This window comes from Melanerpes formicivorus, unplaced genomic scaffold (genome assembly GCF_026170545.1).
Source record: "Melanerpes formicivorus ecotype bairdi unplaced genomic scaffold, bMelFor1.0.p_v2 SCAF_34, whole genome shotgun sequence".
NCBI classification, from domain to species: Eukaryota; Metazoa; Chordata; class Aves; order Piciformes; family Picidae; genus Melanerpes; species Melanerpes formicivorus.
Window position 1 is genome coordinate 8964129 of NW_027142386.1, and position 16055 is coordinate 8980183.

The 16055-nt window shown below is 56.3% G+C and overlaps 1 pseudogene; it reads left to right on the top strand.

Annotated features, from left to right (window-relative positions):
- Nucleotides 1-7835, top strand: part of LOC137450032 (hydrocephalus-inducing protein homolog) — a 73492-nt pseudogene extending 65657 nt beyond the window's left edge.
- The last annotated feature ends 8220 nt before the right edge of the window (nucleotides 7836-16055 follow it).

Genomic DNA, 16055 nt, shown 5'->3' on the forward strand with positions numbered 1-16055 from the left:
CTCAGGGCAGGTGAGAGCTGGGCTGCATTCAGTGTGTCTCAGGCAAGGTTTTAGCTCCAGGCCCCTGGGGCTTTGGAGTGAGACCTGAGCCCTTCTGAACATCTCTTGGAAGCACAGGCAGAGGAGGAGCTTTTCCTCAGCTTTGAGCCAGGGCTCCAAGCAGACCCTTTTGGGGTGGGCTTGGTCTCCTCTCAAAAGGAATAAGTGCTAGGACAAGAGGACATGGCCTCAGGTTGTGCCAGGGGAGGGTTAGGTTGGACATGAGGAGCAATTTCTTTCCCTTGAGGGTTGTCAAGGCCTGGCCCAGGCTGCCCAGGGCAGAGGTGGAGCCCCATCTCTAGAGGGATTTCAGAGCTGTGGAGCTGTGGTGCTGAGGGCCATGGTTTGGTGGTGACCTGGCAGTGCTGGGCTTAGAGTTGGACTTGATGATCCTAAAGGTCTCTTCCAACCAAAGCCATTCTCTGCTTTCCTTAGGTTCCCTGCTCTTTGCCCCTTCTCTTTAAAGGCCAGGGGCAGGTTCTTTGCAGGGTTCTCCATGCAGTCCCCACTTCCCATGTGTGCTGGAGGTCTGAGCAGCGCTGAAAGCAAGCTTTGCACTCCTGGGCTTGATGGCAGCCCCCTGGGGCAGCACTGCTTTGGATTCCCCCCCGAGACAGATGGAGCCTGTCTAGGGAAGCCAGAAGGGGGCCACACTGTCTGGGGCTGTTCCTCATGATCCTTGTATGGGTGAGACAGCAGCACATGGAGAAAAGTTGCCTCCTAACAGCCTTCTCTGGGCTTCCCCAAGCTGAAGAGCCACTCTGGCCAGGTGTTTGAGGTGGATCCTGTCCGGCTGTCCGTGCCCAGCTGCTCCCAGGCCTTTGCCACGGTCACCTTCACTCCACGGAAGGTGCAGAGCTACCATTGCACTTTTGAGGCCTCCCTCGATGTCCACACAAGGTAACTCACCTCAGGAGAGCTTGGGAGGGGACCTTCCTGAGAGCTTCTAGCTCTTTGAGTAGCCTTGGGTAGAGTACTCAGCGTTACAGCATCCCAGCAGGGAGGGGCTTGGAAGGGAGCTCTAGGGATCATCCAGCCCCACCCCCTGCCTGAGCAGGGCACCCACAGCAGCTTGCCCAGGATCCCCATGGCCAGGGGACTGTGGAATCTCTGCAGAGAAGACTCCCCAAGCTCTCTGGGCAGCCTGCTCCAGGGCTCCAGCACCCTCACCTCCAGGATCCCCTCTGGGGCTGCTCTTCTCCAGGCTCAGCAGCCCCAGGGCTCTCAGCCTCTCCTGCTGACAGAGATGCTGCAGAGAACTCAGAAGCTGTAGCTGCCAGATCCAGCAGAGCCGGGGAGTCAGTGCCCTGCTGTAGCCTGCAGCAGTGCCTGTGAGGGCAGTGGGACACTGACACTGGCCCAGGGTGCCCAGAGAGGTGGGGAATGCCCCATGCTTGGAACCATGCCAGGTCAAGTTGGCTGGGGCTCTGAGCAAACTGCTGGAGTTGCCAAGGGCCCTGCTGCCTGCAGGGGGCTTGGACTGGATGAGCTTCCAAGGTCCCTTCCAAGCCAAAGCATTCCAGGATTCTCTGATGCCAAGAAGCCAACAGGGAGTGGATGAATCAGGAAGCAATGGAGCTGTGTGCAGCTTCAGCTGAGCTGGAGAATGCCAAGGACAGAGGATTGTTTCCATGCCCTGAGCCAGCTGCCCTTGTTGCCTCCTTGTTCCTGTGCTCAGGAGGTGATCTGGTGGATCTCCTGGGGTGCATGAAGATCTTTGATGCTAAAGGAGCCATTGGATCCCCTCTAAAAGACCCCAGCTCTTCTGCCCTAGGCCCTGTGTGTGTCCTGGGCCTGCCTTGCCCTTGCCCAGCCCTTTAGTAGCTGAGCTGGGACTGGATCCATCAGTCTGCTGCCCTAAGGAGCAATTCCTGCTCTGAGCCTCTGTGGAGATCACCTTCCCTGCTGGGGTCACTGATTTGCCCCTTCTGCCTTGGACACCTTTTCCATGCTCTGCTCATGCTCCTTGCTTCTGTCTCACCTCAGCACAGCCAGGGAACCTGCCCCATGGCCTCTGTCACCTCCTCATGTCTCTGCTGCCCTGCAGGGCTCCTCTGAGTGAAATGGTTTGAACTGGTGCTCTGGGAGGCTCTGGCTCTGCAGAGCAGATTCCTCTTGGATGGGACTGGGAGGAGAGGGGCAAGGGGGAGCTGTGTCCTGGGGGCCAGGAGCCCCAGGCAGGGGAAATGCAGCAGGTGGCCCTGGCTCCACTGCTTGCCAAGTGAGCAGTGGCTCTGCTGCCCCTCTCCTGCAGCCCTGCAGCAGTGAGAGCACAGAGCCTGAGCTTTGAGATCAGCGGCGAGGGGAAGCTGCCGGAGGTGAGGGTCCTGCGCCCGGCGCTGAAGGACAGGAGAGGGAACCCCCTGCTGCTCTTCAGGAGGCTCCTGCTGGGGGCCTGGGAGAAGCTGCCCCTGGTCCTGCAGAACTCTGGCCCTGTCCCTGCCCAGGTGAGCAGCTGCTGAGGGAGCTCTGCTCTGGGAACAAGGCTGCTGCTGGGCAGGAGAGGGCCCAGCGCAGCCGGTGAGGGTGGGCAGGGGCCCCACTGCTCTGCAGGTGCCCTTGGAGCCCAAAGGAAAGCCTTGGCTTGTGCTCAGAGCCCCTCTGTGGCAGGAGGACGACCTCCTGAGCTTCTGCTGTGGCAAAGCAGTGGGCAGAGGCTCGTGCCTCAGCAGCCCTTCACTTTTGCCTCCACCTCCTTTGCAAGCTCTGCTGCTGTCCTTGCCAGCCTTGAGCCAGCCCTGGGCTTTGTGTTTTCCCTGCCTCAGGGAACAGCCTGGGAAGGGGCCTCAGAAAGTCTGTTGGAAGCCCCTGGCTGACTTCTGCTTGCCAGGAAGGGAGTTCCTCTGGGAAAGGGGATTTTGGGACCTTCTCAGGGAAACACAACTCAGAGAGTCAGGCTGGAGCCTTCCTGTCCTGCCTGCTTCTGTTTCCATCCCCTCCCAGTGTCTCTGGATGCCTGGCTTTGGGCTGGTTTCGCTCCAGCCTTGTGCTCAGAGCTGTGTTGGAAGGGGGGCAGCGTGCTGGGCTGCCCGTGGTGGAACAGCAGCAGTGTGGGCTCAGGCCCTGGGCCATGCTGTGCCCACCCCAGTCTGGTCCTGCTCTTTTCCCAGGTGCTGCTGGACCTGCTGGATGAAGAGGGAGTTTTCTTCTTGAAAGCCAGGCCCAGCACCAAATGCCTCTACCAAGCTGTGGGCATGAAGGACTCTGCTGGGGAAGGTGAATTCATCCCCCATGAAATGTGGTCACTCCCAGAGGGAAAACTTGTGTCCTGCTGCTGGCTTGGCCAAGCAGCAAGCAGCTGTTGGCCAGAGCTTGTGTCCTGGGGCTCTCTGGGGCTTTTGCACATGGACTCTTTGCAGGGTTGATTTCTACCTGGCAAGCTCTAGGAAGCTTTTCCATTCTTATGGAGGTGGTGGGTTGAGTCCTGGGGGGGGTAACACCACTTCAGTGGAGCATCTGAGGTCTGTGCTGCATATGGGGAGTCCCCAGCCTGAAGGGAGGCTGCCCCTGAGCTCACAGCCAGCCAGCAAAAGCCCAAAGCACTCTGACTCAGCTCTGCTTAAGGCAGGAGCTATCTGGCTGCAGTTTGAGCCAGGGCTGAGCACTGAGCTGAGCTTAAGACAACTAACAGGGATGGCCCTGGTAGTGTCACAGCTTTGTGACCATGGGAGGAGGGTCTGGAAGCACTGGTGAGCCAGGCTGTGCTTAGAGACAGCTGGTTTTCAAGCTCCTGTTCCTTTTCTGGAGCATGGAAATGTTTGCAGTGCCTCACCTGTCCCTGGTGTCCATCTCTGTGCAGAGAGGAAGCCCCACACTGCTTCCCTGCTCCTGCAGCGTGGGCAGACAGCAGAGTTTGAGGTGGTTTTCAAGCCCACCCTGGCCCAACGCCTGGAAGGGAAGCTCCACCTGTCCGTGCTGGACAACCCCTCTGAGACCACCATCAGGCTGCTGGGGGAAGGCTATGGAGATGACTTCACCCTGGACAACATGCAGGGACTAGTGGCAGACAGGGAGGAGCAGAAGCTCCCTGAGAGCAGCCTGGAGGAGGACAGCCTGGAGGGTAAGAGGAGAGGCTGCCAGGGTGTAGCAAGGAACCTCCAGGGCTGGGCACACCTTGTGGCAGCACAGGGCTGGCCCAGATTTAGCAGCCAGCTGCTGTCACCTTTTGTAGCCTGCAGAGCAGCCTTGCTTGGGAGCCCCAGGGCAGGTGCCCTGTCAAGGGAGAAGTTTGCAGGCCAGCAGGGAGGGCTCAAAGGAAGCAGCTTTTGATTGAGGAGCTCTAAAAGGAGGTCTGCCAGCCCATGGGGTGCTGTGAAGAGCACATCTGATCATTTGTGTCCTCTCTGGGTGGACTGCTTGGTGGCTAAGGAATTGGTTGGATAGTCACAGCCAGAGGATAGTGATCAACAGCTCAATGTCCAGATGGAGACTGGTGTCCCTCAGGGGTCCATGCTGGGCCCAGAGCAGCCCTGCAGAGAAGGACTTGGGGGTGCTGGAAGGTGCAGATCTGGAGGTGAGCTGGCGCTGTGATCTCAGCCCAGGCCCAGACATGTCCTGGGCTGCATGTCCCAGGGGAAGGAAGGCTTGGAGAAGGTAGAGCTGGAGTCCTGTGTGTCTGTGGGGGGCAGAGGGCTCTCCCCTCATGCTGAGAGCTCTCTCTCTCATTGCCAACAGCTGACCCAGGGGATCACATCCAGTTTGGGTTCTGTCCCGTTGGCACCCCCTGCACCGTGACCTTCACCATCGCCAACCGCAGCAGGGGGCAGGCCCTGCGCTTCCAGTGGCTGCCTGAGCCTCCCTTCCACTTCTGCCCCCAGGTGAGCTTGGTTGTCTCTGCTTTTCCCTGCTGCTCAGACCCTGCCTGGCAGCTTTCTGGGAGCCACCATGGAGCAGTGAGAACCCCTTTCAGTGCCACCTAGGAGATGCCATCCCTGGCTTTGCTGGGGCCAGAAGAGCTCCGTGTTGTGGGACATGGCATCTTTTGGTGGTGTTCTTCTCCATCAAAACCCAGATAAATCCTCAGTAAGATGCAGTTTGACACAATCCCAGCATGGTGGGAGTTGGAAGGGACCTCTGGGAGTCATCTAGTGCAACCCCCCTGCCAAAGCAGGGCACCCACAGCAGCTTGCCCAGGATCACAATGGCCGGGGGGGTGTGTTTGAATCTCTGCAGAGAAGGAGACTCCACAACCTCTTTGGGCAGCCTGCTCCAGGGCTCCAGCACCCTCACTGCAAGGAATTTTCTCCTCTGGCTCAGATGGAACCTCCTTGGTTCCAGTTTGTGCCCCTTGCCCTGTCCCTGGGCACCACTGAGAGGAGTCTGGCCCCATCCTCTTGTGCCCCACCTTCTAGCTCTTGATAAGCTTTGAGAGATTGTCTCTCAGGCTGCTCTTCCCCAGGCTCTCAGCCTCTCCTCACAGAGGTGTTGCTGGCACAGCTGCTCCCCACGCCCACAGCCTGTGATCCCTTGCCAGTGATCCCAGGTTGGTCTTGGCTCTCTGCTTCTCCCTAGGTGGGACACCTCCATGCTGGCTGTGTGAAGGACATCACAGTGACTTTGCAATCAGAAGTTGAGGTCACCTTTAAAAAGCACCCAGTGAAGTGTCAGGTGTCCAGGATCTCCTTCCAGCTGCCACCAGAGGAGGTCCCTGACTGGGATGACAGCCTGCATGCCATCAAGTGGGTGGATACCACAAGGGCCCCAGGTGCCACCTGGCCTGTCAAGAAGAAGGTGAGAAGCACAGCAGCAAAAGCTCCCTGAGCTGCCACAGGAAGGTCTGCTGATGGCAGCAGATCTCCATCTCTGCTGGCTGAGCTGCTCCTCCTGACAGTGAATCCATCCCTGAATGGGAACCAGCAGGATGTGTTAGAGGAAAGGATGCTGCTGAGGGATCTGAGGGCTCAGACAAGATGGGGAAGTCTCTTGGACAAGAGAGGCCAACCCTAAACCAAGAGCTGAAGTGTTGCAGTCTGTGTTGGATGGGAGCTCACAGTTTTGAACCCACTTGCACGGCATGGTGGGGGTTGGAAGGGACCTCTGGAGGTCATCCAGTCTCAACGCCCTGCTAAAGCAGGGACACCCCCAGCAGCTTGCCCAGGGTCACAATAACCAGGGGGGGTTGAGATCTCTGCAGAGAAGGAGACTCCACAGCCTCTCTGGGCAGCCTGCTCCAGGCCTCCAGCACCCTCACAGTAAAGAATCTTCTCCTCCTGGTCAGATGGAACCTCCTGGGCTCCAGTTTGTGCCCCTTGCTTCTTGTCCTGTCACTGGGCATGACTGAGAAAAGAGTCTGGCCTCATCCTCTTGCCCCCCAACCTCCTGCCCCCCACTTTAGCTGTTGGTCAGCACTGAGCAGGTCTCCATTCCCTGGAGTTCAGATCTGGTTTAGATTCAGTGCCTTTGAACTCCCAAGGAGTTGAATCCCCTGCTTCTTGTTTTGGCTGCAGAGCAGCAGTAGCAGCACTCTGCTGTGTGTGCTGCGGAGCCCCCCAGCACCCTGGGGCTGAGCTTTGAGCGTTGTCTGCACTGAGCAAGGCAGCAAAGCTGGCCAAGGGTCTGGAGAGCAGGGCTGATGGTTGGACTCGACAATCATCCAGGTCTTTTCCAACTCCAACACCCTCTGCTGTTGGCTGTGGGGATCTCAGCAGCAGCTTCTGCTTTGACTTTCCTTGCCCAACACACTTCTCTTGGGTGATGGCTCTGCCCCAGCTGCTGAACCATTGCAAGACCTGGAACCCAAATCGTTTTGCCTAGCAGAGGCAGAGCAGTCAGAGACTTTCCAAATGAGTTCACTCCCAGCCCCGAATGCCCCTTCCCAGCCCCCAGCAGTGTGGTGGCTGCCCCACACCAGACATCTCTCCGGAAAGTCCTTTGTCCTAAAAAGAGTTTCCGGAGCTGTTCATTCTTGGGGTTCTCCACCCACAGCCTCCAGGAGGGAAACTGCAGGCCGCTAGGTTTATAGGGGCCAGGAAAAGCAAGGTCAGGCACTGGTACCCAGTGGCAGTTCCCACGTGTGTGCTTGCAGTGCTGGCGCTGCTGGCTTTGGTCAGCAGGTGACACACAGCCTACAGCAGAAGGGTCTCCTGCTGCCGTCTTCATGGGATGAGCCATGGGAATGTCCTTCCTAGCCCCTCTGTGTGGCTGCTGTTGGAGGCTCCCTGATCAGCCTGGCACTCAGGGCCCTGCTCAGTGACTCTTCTCTTCTCTTTGCAGGTGCTGGAGCCAGAGGCAGAACCAGCTCACACTGTCTTGGAGAGCAGCAGCCGTGAGGTGCACATTTTCCTCAGCGCTGTTGTCACTGGCTCAGAGTGTGATGAAGAGGTTATTAATTAATATGAAACACAGAAATATTAATTGTATTAATTATTAAAATAATTAATAACCACTATTTGATGTACATATTCTAGTGCACAGCTGTGCAATACATCCCAGAAGTGGTTTAGTATTTATCATTTGGACTCCATTGGAATATTTACAGAGTTAATTTCTATGAATCTAAAGAAGGGTGCAATTCCACTGCTTGTCCACCAGATGGCGGGTTGATGGGACATTGGCAGCTGCCTAACTCTAGAGAGAGACATTACAATGCATCAGAGGTGACTTTGCTAGACGCGGGTGCTTTGAACCAAATGTTAATGAGTAAGTGGAAAGCACGGGGGAAGATTCACTGTGTCCTTTGTTGTAGCAGTCTGCTGTCACCGGGCTGGCTCCTGACTGGTCCAGATGGTGACAGTGGGGGGCAGCCTTCTCCCTCCCACGGCAGCAGAGAAGAGATGGAATGGAGGCTAGCTGGCAGGCAGGTTCCCTTGGCAGGACTGTGGCGGCTCCCTTCAGATGGCAGGGAGCGGTCCTGTGGGATCGGCCTGGCAGGGCCGGCAGGGCTGGTCCCAGGATGGGGTCGGCCCTGTGGCAACGACCTTCGGGGCTGGCGTGGACAGCCCTGGGGAGGAAGTGCGGCTGCATGAAGCAGCGACTTCCCCTTTGCTTGGCTCGAAGGTGTGGACGGGACCCTATCGGAGTGGTCCCAGCTTTGGAGCACAGGGCATGGACTCCTCTTCTCTCCCACAACAGTGGCATCATGCAGGCATGCGATGAAGCACTGGTCCTGCTTGCTGAGCTGACACCCAGGGTTGTGCAGCTTGTTAGTCTGCTGCTTAAGGCTGAGGCAGATGTTTGGACTGCTGGACTCGGCTAGTCTCTTCCCTGGCAACTGGGCAGATCTTACCCTCAGGGGTCCAGTCCTCTTGAAGACATGGCAGGGTCTTCCGGCCTGTGAGACTGGTAATACAAGGCTGTAGCTTCTCAGGCGCTCAGCGTATGTCACTCCTCTGGAGATACTCTCAGGGCCAAGGCTCAACAGGCCTGCCTGGATGCAGGCTTAAGAGCAAGGCTATGGCATGAGGTTAGGCTGGAGCAAGGAGAGAGAGCAAAGTGAAAGAGGGCAACGTATTTACAAGTTGGGGTAATACTTAGAGGTTTCTTGCGGCTAGACTTGGCCAATGGGCATGCCGTAAACAATCGGCTGCAGCCTACAGGAAGCATGAAGCTAGAATGATGCCATACTTGGTATTAGCACCAGCATCCCCTGCCATGGGTGTGTGCGGTGGGCTGTGCTGCCTCGGCCTTTGTTCCCCTCATGAAAGGAGAGGGAACTTGTCCGCATGCTGGGACAGGTTTCAGTATCTGGGCATAATTCTGGGCATAATGTGCCTTCACCACACTGAGCTCCACCCCTTCTAAACAATTCCAGTGGCTGCTAATACTATCCATCTCATCTAAAACAACAGCTACAATGAGTAAATAAAGTTCACAGTCCATTCTGGATACTTTCAGATGGAGATGATTCAGGAGTCCAGAAACCAGGCACCAAGAAAACAGAAAACAGTTTGTCTCTCTGCATTGCAGCAAAGAAAAGGAGCAGGGACTCTCAGGTGACTCAGGGCTCTCAGGGCTCTTAGGGTTCGTGCTCCGTAGATGCCTCATGGATTACTCCTTTGGGCACAAGGTTGTATCTGTACAACACTCTGAATTGAAACTCTCTCAGCTAAAGTTGGATTTCTTTGGGGAATGCACTGAATTTCTCCATTCTCTTGCATTACCCAATAAGTGTGACCAGGACCTTCAGCAGAAACCAGCCCTTAGACAGGTTTGGCCTCTCCTGAAGGAGAAAATATCCAAAGAGTTTTGCCTAACAGATCCTTTTCTCTAACAACAGGAACTCTATCACCTTCTACCTTTCGGGACAAACCTGAGTGTGCAGGTCCAGCTCCATTCACTGAGCCTCTGCTATTTACCAGCCAGGTTGCTGCTGCTAGATGTTTCTCCCAGAGTGGTCTTCAGCAAACTATTGTAGTGCTCAATCTTCCCTGCAGCTGGTGCAGAGTAGGGGATGTGGAATATCCACTCCATGCCTGCTCTGTGGCCCAGTTCTTCACAAGATTGTTTTTGAAGTGAGTTCTGTTGTCTGACTCAATCCTCTCTGGAGTTCCATGTCTGCACAGGATTTGTCTCTCCAGACCAAGAATGGTGTTAGGTGCAGTAGCAGGAGGTATGGGATGAGTTTCCAACCATGCAGTGTTTGGCTCTACCATAGTAAGAGGGGATTGGATGTGGTCTGTCTCCCCCAGCTTCTTGGGGCTCTGACTGAAACCTGTTTTGGGCCTAGTCCTGTCCACCCAGGACATCCTGCCAAGAGGTATTCAGCTGGCACTGCCTGGGCTGTGTTCTCTCAGCTCTGCCTTCAGCTGCCTTCCAGCTTTCTCCTGCTCTCTTTCCACAGGGGTTTCTCTTTGGCTCTCTGGCTTTGTTTCCCAAGTGCCCACAGCAGGCAGGGTTCCTTTGGCTTCTTCCTGCCCCTCCTGGGCTTAAGGGGGAGCAGCCATGGGCTTAGTTTTCCCTTGGACACAAGCTAGGTAAGCCTGGCCTGCTAAAGGCTGCTGCTGGGCCAGCTCTCAGCTGCCAAGGGAGCGCTGATCACTGCCATGCCCTGGTGCCTGGAGCAGGAGAGCTGACTCCAGGGCAGACTTTCCCAGCAGTTTCTGCCTGGCTGCTTTTCCCCCTCTGGTGTTTTTACAACTGGGTTGCACTTCAACTGCTCTGAGCCAAGGCTGACTTCCTCTGGAGGCAGCTGTGCAGCCCCCCCAGACATCCTCTTAGCAACCTCCTCCTGTGTGGCTCAGGAGTGCCCTTGTTCCTGTGCTGCCAGGCCTCGGGGCCTGAGCCAAGCCAGCAGCACTGCTCAGGGAGTTTTGTTCCCAGGTGTGGGTTTGCCTCTGCCCAGGTCAGGAGGGACAGGGATCTGCTGGAGAGAGCCTGGGGTGCTTTCAGGAGCAGGCAGCTTGCTCTGTTGCTGCACAAGGGGCAAGAGAAGGGCTTGGGCTCCCAGAGAGGAGGGGATAGGATGGGGAAGTTGCACTGCAGAGGCTGCTCACAAACTCCACTGCTCCAGGGCTGTAGTGCAGAGCAAATAGACAGAAATCCCTGCTCTGGGCTCCACACAGAAGCTCCTGAAGCCAAAGCTTCACACAGACCTCTCTCTCTACCAGGCCACCCACCCCCAGGCTTCCACGGCCCCCTCCCTGCCACTGCCTCTCTCCCCTCCCTTCCCCCACCGCTTGTGCCGCAGCACAAGATTCAGCCTGGCAGCTCCAGGCCCCAGTTCAGCTGCTCCAGGCCTGCTTGGCAGAAGCACCAATGCTGAGCAGGCCTCAGCTAAGAACCTGCACATCTTCCCAGGAGGAGAGAGGAAGGGAAAAGGGAAGAAAGGAGCTTTGCAGGCAGTGTTCCAGGGGGGCAGGACTCCTGGGCATGGAATCCAGAGGTGACACTTTGTGGGACACCTCCTGGACCTTTCTAGCTGCTGGAGCTTTGCAGTTCTTCAAGGCAAGCAGCCTCAAACTGCCACAGAGCCCAGCAGAGAGCTAGGAGGATGAGGAGGGGACTGGACCATCTCTGTGCTGAAGAAAGACTGAGAGCTCTTTAGTCTGGCAAGGAGAAGGCTGAGAGGGGACCTGCTCACTGTCTATCCATATCTGAGGGCTGGGAGTCAGCTGGAGGTGCCAGGCTCTTCTCAGTGGTGCCCAGGGCTAGGCCAGGGAAGAGGAGGCACCAATTGGAGCACAGGAGCTGCCACCTCCACAGGAGGAGACACTTGTTTGGGGTGAGGGTGCTGGAGGCCTGGAGCAGGCTGCCCAGAGAGGTGGTGGAGTCTCTTTCTCTGGAGCCTTTCCAAAGCCAGCTGGCTGCATTCCTGTGGGACCTGCTCTGGCTGCTGCTGCTCTGGCTGCTGCTGCACTGGCTGCTCTCCAGAGGTCCCTGCCAGCCCCTAGCAGTCTGTGATTCTCTGAGCTCCTGGCCAGCTTTTCCCCTAGCTGCTTGTCTGTCAAGCAGGACATTCTTTGCAGCTGCCATTTTCTTAGGAGCTCTCTTTCCCTCCTGGCCTGCTCTGGCAGTTCAGCAGGGGCAGTGCCAGCAGCTGCAGGCAGTGCTCAGGTACCCCTGGCACAAAGGCACAGGTGGTTGGCTCTGCAGCTCAGCCATCCTGCTTGGTGCCAGCTGGGCCTCACAAGGTGTTCTGCTCTGGGCTGCTCTTTGTTTCTTGACTCAGAGCTGTCCTTATGTTCTGGCAAGGGCAGAAGCTCTTCAGGAGCAGGAGTGAGAGTCACTCAACTGAACTCTGGCACACAAAGCCTCCAGGCAATTCTTAGACCTTCTTGAGCCTGGAGCCTGAGGGCAGGCTGTGAACAGAGTCCTTGGAGCATCTGCTGAGGATTGCTGCTGCAGCACTGAGCAGGAACCAGGCTGTGGGCTTGTGTGACAAGCAAGGCTTGAGAGGTGGTCCCCAGCTTCTCAAGGCAGATCCTAGACCCCAAGCTTTTCAGTCTTCCATTTTTCATCTTCCTTTCTTTACCTTCCCAGCTTGATGCAGGGCAAGCTCCAAGCAGTGCCTGCTCGGGGGCAGGAGTGCCCAGCTGGGCCCCGCTCCAGGCTCCAACCTTCTCCTGAACAGCTCTTTCCTAGGGCTCTAGAGAGGCTCCCACGGGCTCTAGAGACGCTCCCATGGGCTCACTGTGGGCTCCTTAGGCCACAAGAGAGGCTCCCAAGGTCTAGAGAGAGGCTCCCAGGGGGATAGAGTGTCTGCATGAGAGTCTAGAGAGGCTCCATAGGCTTCTAGAGAGGCTCCCAGGGGCTCTACAGAGGCTCCCTTTGGCTCCATATGGACTCCATAGGCCACTAGAGAGGCTCCCAGGGGCTCTACAGAGGCACCATAGGCTTCTGTAGAGGCTGCATAGGCCTGTAGAGAGGCTCCAATGGTCAATAGAGAGGTTCCCTGGGCCTCCACAGAGACTACCAAGGGCTCAACAAAGGGTCCATAGGCCTCTAAAGAGGCAGCCACTGTCAATAGAGAGGCTCCATCAGCCTCAATAAAGACTGCATAGGCCTCTAGAGAGGCTCAGAGCAGGACCACCTGAGAGAAAACCACAAACAAAAATAACCCAGCCCAAAGGAAGGAATCACAGAAGTGTCAGGGCTGGAAGGGACCTCAAGGCTCAGCCAGTTCCAACCCCCCTGCCATGGCCAGGGACACCTCACACCGCAGCAGGTTGCTCACAGCCACCTCCAGCCTGGCTGCAAACACCTCCAGGCAGGAGGCTTCCACCACCTCCCTGGGCAACCTGGGCCAGGCTCTCACCACCCTCATGGCCAACAACTTCTTCCTAACAGCCAGTCTCAATCTCCCCACTTCTAGTTCTGCTCCATCCCCCCCAGTCCTGTCCCTCCCTGACACCCTCAAAAGTCCCTCCCCGGCTTTCTTGGAGCCCCCTGCAGATCCTGCAAGGCCACAATGAGGTCTCCTCAGAGCCTTCTCTCCAGCCTGCACAACCCCAACTCCCTCAGTCTGTCCTCACAGCAGAGCAGCTCCAGCCCTCTGCTCCTCCTCGTGGCCCTTCTCTGGACACCTTCCAGCACCTCCAGATCCTTCCTGGCACAGAGGCTCCAGCACTGGCCCCAGAGCTGCAGCTGTGGTCTCAGCAGAGTGGAGCAGAGGGGCAGAATCCCCTGCCTGGCCCTGCTGCCCACACTTCTCTTGCTGCAGCCCAGGCTCTGCTTGGCTCTCTGGGCTGCAAGTGCTCCCTGCTGGCTCCTCTTGAGCTTCTCCTCCCCCAGCACCCTCAAGGCCTTTTCTTCAGGGCTGCTCTCCAGCCAGTCCCTGCCCAGCCTCTAGCAGTGCCTGGGATTGCCCTGAGCCAGCTGCAGGACCTTGCCCTTGGTTCTGTAAACCCCCAGTCGAAAGGAAGGAAACCCCAAGCCCCAAAGAAGCAAGCCTCAAGCCACAGGAAGCAAACCCCCAGCATACAGTCACCAACCAAAGTGTGACCCAGGAGGACAGCAGGTGGCTGCTCTATAGTTTGGTAAATTCATGTGAAAGTCTGAAACCCTCTGGCAAGTGCTGACAAGTGAAAAGGAAATGCAGCAAGAATTAAGAAGAGGCTTTGTGCATTTGGGGGTTCATAGGAAGGAGGGAAGGGAGCATTTTCCTGGGGTTTACCTTCATCTGTGGTCCTTGAAGGCATACATCATCTAGCCTACACCATAGATGGGCAATGGGGATCTTACTACAAGAATGTAGTTTAGCCTGGAGAAGAGGAGGCTCAGGGGAGACCTCCTTGCTCTCTCCAACTCCCTGCAGGGAGGTTGTAGCCAGGTGGGGGTTGGTCTCTTTTCCCAGGCACCCAGCAGCAGAACAAGAGGACACAGTCTCAAGCTGTGCCAGGGGAGGTTTAGGCTGGAGGTGAGGAGAAAGTTCTTCACTAAGAGAGTCATTCACCATTGGGATGTGCTGCCCAGGGAGGTGGTGGAGTCCCCATCCCTGGAGGTGTTCAAGAGGGGATTGGATGTGGCACTTGGTGCCATGGTCTAGTCATGAGGCCTGTGGTGACAGGTTGGACTTGATGATCTCTGAAGTCTTTTCCAGCCTGGCTGACTCTGTGTTTCTATGAACACCAGAAGAAGCCCGTCCAATCCAACACACTGTCTCTAAGCCATGACTATGGAGGGCTCAGAGGAGATGCAAACATCCTGATGCCATCAGCAGGTGTTGACCCCAAGTGCTAACGTGCCACTGGTGTCTGGAATGCATGCTTAATGACCCAAGCTAGCCTAAAACATTCTGCCTGCTTCAAAGTCTTCATGTTGCCCTGGATGGAGGCACTGTCAGACCACAGAACAGAGAAGCTGAGGTGGAAACAAAACTTTTTCCCCAGATTTATTAGGACCTGAGTGCTTGATGCTCTTCTAGTGCACCCCCATGCCTCCTCAAAAGCCTTCAGTGTCTGCAGTGATGGAAACCAGCCATACAGGAGCACTCAGGTCCAATTTATGGCACTTAGCTGAACAAAAGTCAATCTACTAACCTTGTCCTCCAGTTTCCCCAAATGAAAGCAGAGCTATGTGAGCAAAGAAAGAATCCCTGGGCAGTTTTGGTAATAAGAGCTTTTACTGCTTTGTCAGGGACCAGAAATGTTCTCTAATGAGCTACAGGCTGGGGACAGAGTGGCTGGAGTGCAGACAGGCAGAGAGGGACCTGGGGGTACTGGTGGACAGGAGCTGAACCTGAGTCTGCTGTGTGCCCAAGTGGCCAAGAGGGCCAATGGCATCCTGGCCTGCATCAGGAAGAGTGTGGCCAGCAGGAGCAGGGAGGTCATTGTGCCCTGTGCTCAGCACTGGTTAGGCCACACCTTGAGTCCTGTGTCCAGTTCTGGGCCCCTCAGTTTAAGAAGGACATTGAGAAACTTCACAGTATCACAGCATCAGAGTATCACAGGCTCACAGTATCACCAAGGTTGGAAGAGACCTCAAGAATCATCAAGTCCAACCTGGCACCACAGACCTCATGACTAGACCATGGCACCAAGTGCCACATCCAATCCCCTCCTGAACACCTCCAGGGATGGGGACTCCACCACCTCCCTGGGCAGCACATCCCAAGGGCCAATCTCTCTCTCTATGAAGAACTTCTTCCTAACCTCCAGCCTAAACCTCCCCTGGCACAGCTTGAGACTGTGTCCTCTTGTTCTGGTGCTGCTTGCCTGGGAGAAGAGACCAACCCCCACCTGGCTACAACCTCCCTTCAGGGAGTTGGAGAGAGCAAGGAGGTCTCCCCTGAGCCTCCTCTTCTCCAGGCTAAGCAACCCCAGCTCCCTCAGCCTCTCCTCCCAGGGCTGTGCTCCAGACCCCTCCCTGGCTTCATTGCCCTTCTCTGGACACCTTCAAGTCTCTCAATGTCCTTCTGAAACTGAGGAGCCCAGAACTGGACACAGGACTCAAGGTGTGGCCTAAGCAGTGCTGAGCACAGGGCACAATGACTTCCCTGCTCCTCCTGGCCACACTACTCCTGATGCAGGCCAGGATGCCCTTGGCCCTCTTGGCCCTGTGGGCACACTGCAGGCTCATGTTCAGCTGCTGTGCACCAGCACCCCCAGGTCCCTCTCTGCCTGGCTGCTCTCAGCCACTCTGACCCCAGCCTGTAGCACTGCCTGGGGTTGCTGTGGCCAAGGTGCAGAACCTGGCACTTGGATGTGGTCAATCTCCTGCAGGAATCCTCTAGCTACTAAATTCTTCAGGACATAGCTTCCTCCTCCTTGCTGCTGCAAGACTTATTGTTGGAAACCACCAGTAACTAATTACAGACCAGCTCCTTGTGTCAGGAGCTCCAAAAGAAAGGAAATATTCATTAGAGATGTCTGCTTCCCCTCCAAATGAAATAGCACCCACAAGCAACTCCTTATGGGCCATACCTGAGGGAGTGGAGCCTGCAATGAGCAAGGGCAGGTGTCATGCCAGGGCTGTGGTCACTGAAAGTCCTCCTAAGATGTAATCTGGCAGAGAGAGTGCACAGCAAGCCCTTGAATCATAGAATCATAGGGAAGGCTGCCTGGGGAGGTGGTAGAGTCACATCCCTGGAAGTATCTCAGAGAGCTGTGGATGTGAGTCATGGTCCAGACAGGGGACTGGTG